This window comes from Triturus cristatus, chromosome 1_1, assembly GCF_964204655.1.
Source record: "Triturus cristatus chromosome 1_1, aTriCri1.1, whole genome shotgun sequence".
Lineage (NCBI taxonomy): Eukaryota > Metazoa > Chordata > Amphibia > Caudata > Salamandridae > Triturus > Triturus cristatus.
In genome coordinates, this window is record NC_140579.1 from 1,153,806,430 (window position 1) to 1,153,820,718 (window position 14,289).

Here is a 14,289-nt window from a genome sequence, read left to right on the forward strand (position 1 = left end):
CGGGTCGGCCGTCAAAATACAGTTCCACAAGTGCCCAAGAGCGGGGCTCACTCCCTGTTGGTTCGCTCCAGGTAGGGGAAGGCACCAGTACACCCAGCGCCAGCAGAGCCTGACGCGTTTCGGGCTAATGCCCTTCCTCATAGGCTTTCTGCATACTGAATGACTGCTTGAAAAACGAACACCTGCGTTTGTCCCTTATTTATTTCAATTCCACAAGCACAGTGAATAATATAGTAGAAATGCATTCTGGGGCAGGTAGTCCATAAAATATATCCCAAGTGGGCCTCAAGCAGTATTTTCAATAAAGTTCAATTTCAAAATCACAGGTGTTGAGGCAAAATCCATCCCTGTTCAAAGTTTGACCAAACTGTCCCGCTGCGCTGATACTCACACCAGCTGCGGAGCCGCTAGATTGCGCGGCGGTGCGCCCCCTGACCGGGTCGGCCGTCAAAATACAGCTCCACAAGTGCCCAAGAGCGGGGCTCACTCCCTGTTGGTTCGCTCCAGGTAGGGGAAGGCACCAGTACACCCAGCGCCAGCAGAGCCTGACGCGTTTCGGGCTAACGCCATTCCTCATAGGCTTTCTGCATACTGAATGACTGCTTGAAAAACGAACACCTGCGTTTGTCCCTTATTTATTTCAATTCCACAATCACAGTGAATAATATAGTAGAAATGCATTCTGGGGAAGGTAGTCCATAAAATATATCCCAAGTGGGCCTCAAGCAGTATTTTCAATAAAGTTCAATTTCAAAATCACAGGTGTTCAGGCAAAATCCATCCCCGTTCAAAGTTTGACCAAACTGTCCCGCTGCACTGATACTCACACCAGCTGCGGAGCTGCTAGATTGCGCGGCGGTGCACCCCCCGGCCGTGTCGGCCGTCAAAATACAGTTCCACAAGTGCCCAAGAGCGGGGCTCACTCCCTGTTGGTTCGCTCCAGGTAGGGGAAGGCACCAGTACACCCAGCGCCAGCAGAGCCTGACGCGTTTCGGGCTAACGCCCTTCCTCATACGCTTTCTGCATACTGAATGACTGCTTGAAAAACGAACACCTGCGTTTGTCCCTTATTTATTTCAATTCCACAATCACAGTGAATAATATAGTAGATATGCATTCTGGGGCAGGTAGTCCATAATATATATCCCAAGAGGGCCTCAAGCAGTATTTTCAATAAAATTCAATTTCAAAATCACAGGTGTTCAGGCAAAATCCATCCCCGTTCAAAGTTTGACCAAACTGTCCCGCTGCGCTGATACTCACACCAGCTGCGGAGCCCTTAGATTGTGCGGCGGTGCGCCCCCCGGCCGGGTCGGCCGTCAAAATACAGTTCCACAAGTGCCCAAGAGCGGGGCTCACTCCCTGTTGGTTCGCTCCAGGTAGGGGAAGGCACCAGTACACCCAGCGCCAGCAGAGCCTGACGCGTTTCGGGCTAACGCCCTTCCTAATAGGATTTCTGCATACTGAATGACTGCTTGAAAAACGAACACCTGCGTTTGTCCCTTATTTGTTTCAATTCCACAATCACAATGAATAATATAGTAGAAATGCATTCTGGGGCAGGTAGTCCATAAAATATATCCCAAGTGGGCCTCAAGCAGTATTTTCAATAAAGTTCAATTTCAAAATCACAGGTGTTCAGGCAAAATCCATCCCCGTTCAACGTTTGACCAAACTGTCCAGCTACGCTGATACTCACACCAGCTGCGGAGCCGCTAGATAGCGCGGCGGTGCGCCCCCCGGCCGGGTCGGCCGTCAAAATACAGTTCCACAAGTGCCCAAGAGCGGGGCTCACTCCCTGTTGGTTCGCTCCAGGTAGGGGAAGGCACCAGTACACCCAGCGCCAGCAGAGCCTGACGCGTTTCGGGCTAACGCCCTTCCTCATAGGCTTTCTGCATACTGAATGACTGCTTGAAAAACGAACACCTGCGTTTGTCCCTATTTATTTCAATTCCACAATCACAATGAATAATATAGTAGAAATGCATTCTGGGGCAAGTAGTCCATAAAATATATCCCAAGTGGGCCTCAAGCAGTATTTTCAATAAAGTTCAATTTCAAAATCACAGGTGTTCAGGCAAAATCCATCCCCGTTCAAAGTTTGACCAAACTGTCCCGCTGCGCTGATACTCACACCAGCTGCAGAGCCGCTAGATAGCGCGGTGGTGCGCCCCCCCGGCCGAGTCGGCCATCAAAATACAGTTCCACAAGTGCCCAAGAGCGGGGCTCACTCCCTGTTGGTTCGCTCCAGGTAGGGGAAGGCACCAGTACACCCAGCGCCAGCAGAGCCTGACGCGTTTCGGGCTAAGGCCCTTCCTCATAGGTTTTCTGCATACTGAATGACTGCTTGAAAAATGAACACCTGCGTTTGTCCCTTATTTATTTGAATTCCACAATCACAGTGAATAATATAGTAGAAATGCATTCTGGGGCAGGTAGTACATAAAATATATCCCAAGTGGGCCTCAAGCAGTATTTTTAATAAAGTTCAATTTCAAAATCACAGGTGTTCAGGCAAAATCCATCCCCGTTCAAAGTTTGACCAAACTGTCCCGCTGCGCTGATACTCACACCAGCTGCGGAGCCGCTAGATTGCGTGGCGGTGCGCCCCCCGGCCGGGTCGGCCGTCAAAATACAGTTCCAAAAGTGCCCAAGAGCAGGGCTCACTCCCTGTTGGTTCGCTCCAGGTAGGGGAAGGCACCAGCACACCTAGCGCCAGCAGAGCCTGACGCGTTTCGGGCTAACGCCCTTCCTCATAGGCTTTCTGCATACTGAATGACTGCTTGAAAAACGAACACCTGCGTTTGTCCCTTATTTATTTCAATTCCACAATCACAGTCAATAATATAGTAGAAATGCATTCTGGGGCAGGTAGTGCATAAAATATATCCCAAGTGGGCCTCAAGCAGTATTTTCAATAAAGTTCAATTTCAAAATCACAGGTGTTCAGGCAAAATCCATCCCCGTTCAAAGTTTGACTAAACTGTCCCGCTGCGCTGATACTCACACCAGCTGCGGAGCCGCTAGATTGCGCGGCGGTGCGCCCCCCGGCCGGCTCGGCCATCAAAATACAGTTCCACAAGTGCCCAAGAGCGGGGCTCACTCCCTGTTGGTTCGCTCCAGGTAGGGGAAGGCACCAGTACACCCAGCGCCAGCAGAGCCTGACGCGTTTCGGGCTAACGCCCTTCCTCATAGGCTTTCTGCATACTGAATGACTGCTTGAAAAACCAACACCTGCGTTTGTCCCTTATTTATTTCAATTCCACAATCACAGTGAATAATATAGTAGAAATGCATTCTGGGGCAGGTAGTCCATAAAATATAGCCCAAGTGGGCCTCAAGCAGTATTTTCAATAAAGTTCAATTTCAAAATCACAGGTGTTCAGGCAAAATCCATCCCCGTTCAAAGTTTGACCAAACTGTCCCACTTCGCTGATACTCACACCAGCTGCGGAGCCGCTAGATTGTACGGCGGTGCGCCCCCCGGCCGGGTCGGCCGTCAAAATACAGTTCCACAAGTGCCCAAGAGCGGGGCTCACTCCCTGTTGGTTCGCTCCAGGTAGGGGAAGGCACCAGTACACCCAGCGCCAGCAGAGCCTGACGCGTTTCGGGCTAACGCCCTTCCTCATAGGCTTTCTGCATACTGAATGACTGCTTGAAAAACGAACACCTGCGTTTGTCCCTTATTTATTTCAATTCCACAATCACAGTCAATAATATAGTAGAAATGCATTCTGGGGCAGGTAGTCCATAAAATATATCCCAAGTGGGCCTCAAGCAGTATTTTCAATAAAGTTCAATTTCAAAATCACAGGTGTTCAGGCAAAATCCATCCCCGTTCAAAGTTTGACTAAACTGTCCCGCTGCGCTGATACTCACACCAGCTGCGGAGCCTCTAGATTGTGCGGCGGTGCGCCCCCCGGCCGTGTCGGCCGTCAAAATACAGTTCCACAAGTGCCCAAGAGCGGGGCTCACTCCCTCTTGGTTCGCTCCAGGTAGGGGAAGGCACCAGTACACCCAGCGCCAGCAGAGCCTGACGCGTTTCGGGCTAACACCCTTCCTCATAGGCTTTCTGCATACTGAATGACTGCTTGAAAAACGAACACCTGCGTTTGTCTCTTATTTATTTCAATTCCACAATCACAGTGAATAATATAGTAGAAATGCATTCTGCGGCAGGTAGTCCATAAAATATATCCCAAGTGGGCCTCAAGCAGTATTTTTAATAAAGTTCAATTTCAAAATCACAGGTGTTCAGGCAAAATCCATCCCCGTTCAAAGTTTGACCAAACTGTCCCGCTGCGTTGATACTCACACCAGCTGCGGAGCCGCTAGATTGCGCGGCGGTGGGCCCCCGGCCAGGTCGGCCGTCAAAATACAGTTCCACAAGTGCCCAAGAGCGGGGCTCACTCCCTGTTGGTTCGCTCCAGGTAGGGAAGGCACCAGTACACCCAGCGCCAGCAGAGCCTGACGCGTTTCGGGCTGACGCCCTTCCTCATAGGCTTTCTGCATACTGAATGACTGCTTGAAAAACGAACACCTGCGTTTGTCCCTTATTTATTTCAATTCCACAATCACAGTGAATAATATAGTGGAAATGCATTCTGGGGCAGGTAGTCCATAAAATATATCCCAAGTGGGCCTCAAGCAGTATTTTCAATAAAGTTCAATTTCAAAATCACAGGTGTTCAGGCAAAATCCATCCCCGTTCAAAGTTTGACCAAACTGTCCCGCTGCGCTGATACTCACACCAGCTGCGGAGCCGCTAGATTGCGCGGCGGTGCGCCCCCCGGCCGGGTCGGCCGTCAAAATACAGTTCCACAAGTGCCCAAGAGTGGGGCTCACTCCCTGTTGGTTCGCTCCAGGTAGGGGAAGGCACCAGTACACCCAGCGCCAGCAGAACCTGACGCATTTCGGGCTATCGCCCTTCCTCATAGGCTTTCTGCATACTGAATGACTGCTTGAAAAACGAACACCTGCGTTCGTCCCTTATTTATTTCAATTCCACAATCACAGTGAATAATATAGTGGAAATGCATTCTGGGGCAGGTAGTCCATAAAATATATCCCAAGTGGGCCTCAAGCAGTATTTTCAATAAAGTTCAATTTCAAAATCACAGGTGTTCAGGCAAAATCCATCCCCGTTCAAAGTTTGACCAAACTGTCCCGCTGCGCTGATACTCACACCAGCTGCGGAGCCGCTAGATTGCGCGGCGGTGCGCCCCCCGGCCGGGTCGGCCGTCAAAATACAGTTCCACAAGTGCCCAAGAGTGGGGCTCACTCCCTGTTGGTTCGCTCCAGGTAGGGGAAGGCACCGGTACACCCAGCGCCAGCAGAGCCTGACGCATTTCGGGCTATCGCCCTTCCTCATAGGCTTTCTGCATACTGAATGACTGCTTGAAAAACGAACACCTGCGTTCGTCCCTTATTTATTTCAATTCCACAATCACAGTGAATAATATAGTAGAAATGCATTCTGGGGCAGGTAGTCCATAAAATATATCCCAAGTGGGCCTCAAGCAGTATTTTCAATAAAGTTCAATTTCAAAATCACAGGTGTTCAGGCAAAATCCATCCCCGTTCAAAGTTTGACCAAACCGTCCCGCTGCGCTGATACTGACACCAGCTGCTTAGCCGTAAGATTGCGCGGCGGTGCGCCCCCCGGCCGGGTCGGCCGTCAAAATACAGTTCCACAAGTGCCCAAGAGCGGGGCTCACTCCCTGTTGGTTCGCTCCAGGTAGGGGAAGGCACCAGTACACCCAGCGCCAGCAGAGCCTGACGTGTTTCGGGCTAACGCCCTTCCTCATAAGTTTCTGCATACTGAATGACTGCTTGAAAAACGAACACCTGCGTTTGTCCCTTATTTATTTCAATTCCACAATCACAGTGAATAATATAGTAGAAATGCATTCTGGGGCAGGTAGTCCATAAAATATATCCCAAGTGGGCCTCAAGCAGTATTTTCAATAAAGTTCAATTTCAAAATCACAGGTGTTCAGGCGAAATCCATCCCCGTTCAAAGTTTGACCAAACTGTCCCGCTGCGCTGGTACTCACACCAGCTGCGGAGCCGCTAGATTGCGCGGCGGTGCGTTCCCCGGCCAGGTTGGCCGTCAAAATACAGTTCCACAAGTGCCCAAGAGCGGGGCTCACTCACTGTTGGTTCGCTCCAGGTAGGGGAAGGCAGCAGTACACCCAGCGCCAGCAGAGCCTGACGCGTTTCGGGCTAACGCCCTTCCTCATAGGCTTTCTGCATACTGAATGACTGCTTGAAAAACGAACACCTGCCTTTGTCCCCTATTTATTTCAATTCCACAATCACAGTGAATAATATAGTAGAAATGCATTCTGGGGCAGGTAGTCCATAAAATATATCCCAAGTGGGCCTCAAGCAGTATTTTTAATAAAGTTCAATTTCAAAATCACAGGTGTTCAGGCAAAATCCATCCCCGTTCAAAGTTTGACCAAACTGTCCCGCTGCGCTGATACTCACACCAGCTGCGGAGCCGCTAGATTGCGCGGCGGTGGGCCCCCGGCCGGGTCGGGCGTCAAAATACAGTTCCACAAGTGCTCAAGAGCGGGGCTCACTCCCTGTTGGTTCGCTCCAGGTAGGGGAAGGCACCAGTACACCCAGCAGAGCCTGACGCGTTTCGGGCTAACGCCATTCCTCATAGGCTTTCTGCATACTGAATGACTGCTTGAAAAACGAACACCTGCGTTTGTCCCTTATTTATTTCAATTCCACAATCACAGTGAATAATATAGTAGAAATGCATTCTGGGGAAGGTAGTCCATAAAATATATCCCAAGTGGGCCTCAAGCAGTATTTTCAATAAAGTTCAATTTCAAAATCACAGGTGTTCAGGCAAAATCCATCCCCGTTCAAAGTTTGACCAAACTGTCCCGCTGCGCTGATACTCACACCAGCTGCAGAGCTGCTAGATTGCGCGGCGGTGCGTCCCCCGGCCGGGTCAGCCGTCAAAATACAGTTCCACAAGTGCCCAAGAGCGGGGCTCACTCCCTGTTGGTTCGCTCCAGGTAGGGGAAGGCACCAGTACACCCAGCGCCAGCAGAGCCTGACGCGTTTCGGGCTAACGCCCTTCCTCATAGGCTTTCTGCATACTGAATGACTGCTTGAAAAACGAACACCTGCGTTTGTCCCTTATTTATTTCAATTCCACAATCACAATGAATAATATAGTAGAAATGCATTCTGGGGCAAGTAGTCCATAAAATATATCCCAAGTGGGCCTCAAGCAGTATTTTCAATAAAGTTCAATTTCAAAATCACAGGTGTTCAGGCAAAATCCATCCCCGTTCAAAGTTTGACCAAACTGTCCCGCTGCGCTGATACTCACACCAGCTGCAGAGCCGCTAGATAGCGCGGTGGTGCGCCCCCCGGCCGGGTCGGCCGTCAAAATACAGTTCCACAAGTGCCCAAGAGCGGGGCTCACTCCCTGTTGGTTCGCTCCAGGTAGGGGAAGGCACCAGTACACCCAGCGCCAGCAGAGCCTGACGCGTTTCGGGCTAACGCCCTTCCTCATAGGCTTTCTGCATACTGAATGACTGCTTGAAAAACAAACACCTGCCTTTGTCCCTTATTTATTTCAATTCCACATTCACAGTGAATAATATAGTAGAAATGCATTCTGCGGCAGGTAGTCCATAAAATATATCCCAAGTGGGCCTCAAGCAGTATTTTTAATAAAGTTCAATTTCAAAATCACAGGTGTTCAGGCAAAATCCATCCCCGTTCAAAGTTTGACCAAACTGTCCCGCTGCGCTGATACTCACACCAGCTGCGGAGCCGCTAGATTGCGCGGCGGTGGGCCCCCGGCCAGGTCGGCCGTCAAAATACAGTTCCACAAGTGCCCAAGAGCGGGGCTCACTCCCTGTTGGTTCGCTCCAGGTAGGGGAAGGCACCAGTACACCCAGCGCCAGCAGAGCCTGACGCGTTTTGGGCTAACGCCCTTCCTCATAGTCTTTCTGCATACTGAATGACTGCTTGAAAAACGAACACCTGCGTTTGTCCCTTATTTATTTCAATTCCACAATCACAGTGAATATTATAGTAGAAATGCATTCTGGGGCAGGTAGTCCAGAAAATATATCCCAAGTGGGCCTCAAGCAGTAGTTTTAATAAAGTTCAATTTCAAAATCACAGGTGTTCAGGCAAAATCCATCTCCGTTCAAAGTTTGACCAAACTGTCCCGCTGCGCTGATACTCACACCAGCTGCGGAGCCCCTAGATTGCGCGGCGGTGCGCCCCCCGGCCGGGTCGGCCGTCAAAATACAGTTCCACAAGTGCCCAAGAGCGGGGCTCACTCCCTGTTGGTTCGCTCCAGGTAGGGGAAGGCACCAGTACACCCAGCGCCAGCAGAGCCTGACGCGTTTCGGGCTAATGCCCTTCCTCATAGGCTTTCTGCATACTGAATGACTGCTTGAAAAACGAACACCTGCGTTTGTCCCTTATTTATTTCAATTCCACAAGCACAGTGAATAATATAGTAGAAATGCATTCTGGGGCAGGTAGTCCATAAAATATATCCCAAGTGGGCCTCAAGCAGTATTTTCAATAAAGTTCAATTTCAAAATCACAGGTGTTGAGGCAAAATCCATCCCTGTTCAAAGTTTGACCAAACTGTCCCGCTGCGCTGATACTCACACCAGCTGCGGAGCCGCTAGATTGCGCGGCGGTGCGCCCCCTGGCTGGGTCGGCCGTCAAAATACAGCTCCACAAGTGCCCAAGAGCGGGGCTCACTCCCTGTTGGTTCGCTCCAGGTAGGGGAAGGCACCAGTACACCCAGCGCCAGCAGAGCCTGACGCGTTTCGGGCTAACGCCATTCCTCATAGGCTTTCTGCATACTGAATGACTGCTTGAAAAACGAACACCTGCGTTTGTCCCTTATTTATTTCAATTCCACAATCACAGTGAATAATATAGTAGAAATGCATTCTGGGGAAGGTAGTCCATAAAATATATCCCAAGTGGGCCTCAAGCAGTATTTTCAATAAAGTTCAATTTCAAAATCACAGGTGTTCAGGCAAAATCCATCCCCGTTCAAAGTTTGACCAAACTGTCCCGCTGCGCTGATACTCACACCAGCTGCAGAGCCGCTAGATTGCGCGGCGGTGCGCCCCCCGGCCGGGTCAGCCGTCAAAATACAGTTCCACAAGTGCCCAAGAGCGGTTCTCACTCCCTGTTGGTTCGCTCCAGGTAGGGGAAGGCACCAGTACACCCAGCGCCAGCAGAGCCTGACGCGTTTCGGGCTAACGCCCTTCCTCATAGGCTTTCTGCATACTGAATGACTGCTTGAAAAACGAACAACTGCGTTTGTCCCTTATTTATTTCAATTCCACAATCACAATGAATGATATAGTAGAAATGCATTCTGGGGCAAGTAGTCCATAAAATATATCCCAAGTGGGCCTCAAGCAGTATTTTCAATAAAGTTCAATTTCAAAATCACAGGTGTTCAGGCAAAATCCATCCCCGTTCAAAGTTTGACCAAACTGTCCCGCTGCGCTGATACTCACACCAGCTGCAGAGCCGCTAGATAGCGCGGTGGTGCGCCCCCCGGCCGGGTCGGCCGTCAAAATACAGTTCCACAAGTGCCCAAGAGCGGGGCTCACTCCCTGTTGGTTCGCTCCAGGTAGGGGAAGGCACCAGTACACCCTGTGCCAGCAGAGCCTGACGCGTTTCGGGCTAACGCCCTTCCTCATAGGCTTTCTGCATACTGAATGACTGCTTGAAAAACGAACACCTGCGTTTGTCCCTTATTTATTTCAATTCCACAATCACAATGAATAATATAGTAGAAAGGCATTCTGGGGCAGGTAGTCCATAAAATATATCCCAAGTGGGCCTCAAGCAGTATTTTCAATAAAGTTCAATTTCAAAATCACAGGTGTTCAGGCAAAATCCATCCCCGTTCAAAGTTTGACCAAACTGTCCCGCTGCGCTGATACTCACACCAGCTGCGGAGCCGCTAGATTGCGCGGCGGTGCGCCCCCCGGCCGGGTCGGCCATCAAAATACAGTTCCACAAGTGCCCAAGAGCGGGGCTCACTCCCTGTTGGTTCGCTCCAGGTAGGGGAAGGCACCAGTACACCCAGCGCCAGCAGAGCCTGACGCGTCTCGGGCTAACGCCATTCCTCATAGACTTTCTGCATACTGAATGACTGCTTGAAAAACGAACACCTGCGTTTGTCCCTTATTTATTTCAATTCCACAATCACAATGAATAATATAGTAGAAATGCATTCTGGGGCAAGTAGTCCATAAAATATATCCCAAGTGGGCCGCAAGCAGTATTTTCAATAAAGTTCAATTTCAAAATCACAGGTGTTCAGGCAAAATCCATCCCCGTTCAAAGTTTGACCAAACTGTCCCGCTGCGCTGATACTCACACCAGCTGCAGAGCCGCTAGATAGCGCGGTGGTGTGCCCCCCGGCCAGGTCGGCCGTCAAAATACAGTTCCACAAGTGCCCAAGAGCGGGGCTCACTCCCTGTTGGTTCGCTCCAGGTAGGGGAAGGCACCAGTACACCCAGCGACAGCAGAGCCTGACGCGTTTCGGGCTGACGCCCTTCCTCATAGGCTTTCTGCATACTGAATGACTGCTTGAAAAACGAACACCTGCCTTTGTCCCTTATTTATTTCAATTCCACATTCACAGTGAATAATATAGTAGAAATGCATTCTGTGGCAGGTAGTCCATAAAATATATCCCAAGTGGGCCTCAAGCAGTATTTTTAATAAAGTTCAATTTCAAAATCACAGGTGTTCAGGCAAAATCCATCCCCGTTCAAAGTTTGACCAAACTGTCCCGCTGCGCTGATACTCACACCAGCTGCGGAGCCGCTAGATTGCGCGGCGGTGGGCCCCCGGCCAGGTCGGCCGTCAAAATACAGTTCCACAAGTGCCCAAGAGCGGGGCTCACTCCCTGTTGGTTCGCTCCAGGTAGGGGAAGGCACCAGTACACCCAGCGCCAGCAGAGCCTGACACGTTTTGGGCTAACGCCCTTCCTCATAGTCTTTCTGCATACTGAATGACTGCTTGAAAAACGAACACCTGCGTTTGTCCCTTATTTATTTCAATTCCACAATCACAGTGAATATTATAGTAGAAATGCATTCTGGGGCAGGTAGTCCATAAAATATATCCCAAGTGGGCCTCAAGCAGTAGTTTTAATAAAGTTCAATTTCAAAATCACAGGTGTTCAGGCAAAATCCATCCCCGTTCAAAGTTTGACCAAACTGTCCCGCTGCGCTGATACTCACACCAGCTGCGGAGCCGCTAGATTGCGCGGCGGTGCGCCCCCCGGCCGGGTCGGCCGTCAAAATACAGTTCCACAAGTGCCCAAGAGCGGGGCTCACTCCCTGTTGGTTCGCTCCAGGTAGGGGAAGGCACCAGTACACCCAGCGCCAGCAGAGCCTGACGCGTTTCGGGCTAATGCCCTTCCTCATAGGCTTTCTGCATACTGAATGACTGCTTGAAAAACGAACACCTGCGTTTGTCCCTTATTTATTTCAATTCCACAAGCACAGTGAATAATATAGTAGAAATGCATTCTGGGGCAGGTAGTCCATAAAATATATCCCAAGTGGGCCTCAAGCAGTATTTTCAATAAAGTTCAATTTCAAAATCACAGGTGTTGAGGCAAAATCCATCCCTGTTCAAAGTTTGACCAAACTGTCCCGCTGCGCTGATACTCACACCAGCTGCAGAGCCGCTAGATTGCGCGGCGGTGCGCCCCCTGGCCGGGTCGGCCGTCAAAATACAGCTCCACAAGTGCCCAAGAGCGGGGCTCACTCCCTGTTGGTTCGCTCCAGGTAGGGGAAGGCACCAGTACACCCAGCGCCAGCAGAGCCTGACGCGTTTCGGGCTAACGCCATTCCTCATAGGCTTTCTGCATACTGAATGACTGCTTGAAAAACGAACACCTGCGTTTGTCCCTTATTTATTTCAATTCCACAATCACAGTGAATAATATAGTAGAAATGCATTCTGGGGAAGGTAGTCCATAAAATATATCCCAAGTGGGCCTCAAGCAGTATTTTCAATAAAGTTCAATTTCAAAATCACAGGTGTTCAGGCAAAATCCATCCCCGTTCAAAGTTTGACCAAACTGTCCCGCTGCGCTGATACTCACACCAGCTGCAGAGCCGCTAGATTGCGCGGCGGTGCGCCCCCCGGCCGGGTCAGCCGTCAAAATACAGTTCCACAAGTGCCCAAGAGCGGGGCTCACTCCCTGTTGGTTCGCTCCAGGTAGGGGAAGGCACCAGTACACCCAGCGCCAGCAGAGCCTGACGCGTTTCGGGCTAATGCCCTTCCTCATAGGCTTTCTGCATACTGAATGACTGCTTGAAAAACGAACAACTGCGTTTGTCCCTTATTTATTTCAATTCCACAATCACAATGAATGATATAGTAGAAATGCATTCTGGGGCAAGTAGTCCATAAAATATATCCCAAGTGGGCCTCAAGCAGTATTTTCAATAAAGTTAAATTTCAAAGTCACAGGTGTTCAGGCAAAATCCATCCCCGTTCAAAGTTTGACCAAACTGTCCCGCTGCGCTGATACTCACACCAGCTGCAGAGCCGCTAGATAGCGCGGTGGTGCGCCCCCCGGCCGGGTCGGCCGTCAAAATACAGTTCCACAAGTGCCCAAGAGCGGGGCTCACTCCCTGTTGGTTCGCTCCAGGTAGGGGAAGGCACCAGTACACCCTGTGCCAGCAGAGCCTGACGCGTTTCGGGCTAACGCCCTTCCTCATAGGCTTTCTGCATACTAAATGACTGCTTGAAAAACGAACACCTGCGTTTGTCCCTTATTTATTTCAATTCCACAATCACAATGAATAATATAGTAGAAAGGCATTCTGGGGCAGGTAGTCCATAAAATATATCCCAAGTGGGCCTCAAGCAGTATTTTCAATAAAGTTCAATTTCAAAATCACAGGTGTTGAGGCAAAATCCATCCCCGTTCAAAGTTTGACCAAACTGTCCCGCTGCGCTGATACTCACACCAGCTGCGGAGCCGCTAGATTGCGCGGCGGTGCCCCCCCTGGCCGGGTCGGCCATCAAAATACAGTTCCACAAGTGCCCAAGAGCGGGGCTCACTCCCTGTTGGTTCGCTCCAGGTAGGGGAAGGCACCAGTACACCCAGCGCCAGCAGAGCCTGACGCGTCTCGGGCTAACACCATTCCTCATAGGCTTTCTGCATACTGAATCACTGCTTGAAAAACGAACACCTGCGTTTGTCCCTTATTTATTTCAATTCCACAATCACAGTGAATAATATAGTAGAAATGCATTCTGGGGCAGGTAGTCCATAAAATATATCCCAAGTGGGCCTCAAGCAGTATTTTCAATAAAATTCAATTTCAAAATCACAGGTGTTCAGGCAAAATCCATCCCCGTTCAAAGTTTGACCAAACTGTCCCGCTACGCTGATACTCACACCAGCTGCGGAGCCGCTAGATAGCGCGGCGGTGCGCCCCCCGGACGGGTCGGCCATCAAAATACAGTTCCACAAGTGCCCAAGAGCGGGGCTCACTCCCTGTTGGTTCGCTCCAGGTAGGGGAAGGCACCAGTACACCCAGCGCCAGCAGAGCCTGACGCGTTTCGGGCTAACGCCCTTCCTCATAGGCTTTCTGCATACTGAATGACTGCTTGAAAAACGAACACCTGTGTTTGTCCCTTATTTGTTTCAATTCCACAATCACAATGAATAATATAGTAGAAATGCATTCTGGGGCAGGTAGTCCATAAAATATATCCCAAGTGGGCCTCAAGCAGTATTTTCAATAAAGTTCAATTTCAAAATCACAGGTGTTCAGGCAAAATCCATCCCCGTTCAAAGTTTGACCAAACTGTCCCGCTACGCTGATACTCACACCAGCTGCGGAGCCGCTAGATAGCGCGGCGGTGCGCCCCCCGGCCGGGTCGGCCATCAAAATACAGTTCCACAAGTGCCCAAGAGGGGGGCTCACTCCCTGTTGGTTCGCTCCAGGTAGGAGAAGGCACCAGTACACCCAGCGCCAGCAGAGCCTGACGCGTTTCGGGCTAACGCCCTTCCTCAGAGGCTTTCTGCATACTGAATGACTGCTTGAAAAATGAACACCTGCGTTTGTCCCTTATTTATTTCAATTCCACAATCACAGTGAATAATATAGTAGAAATGAATTCTGGGGCAGGTAGTCCATAAAATATATCCCAAGTGGGCCTCAAGCAGTATTTTCAATAAAGTTCAATTTCAAAATCACAGGTGTTCAGGCAAAATCCATCCCC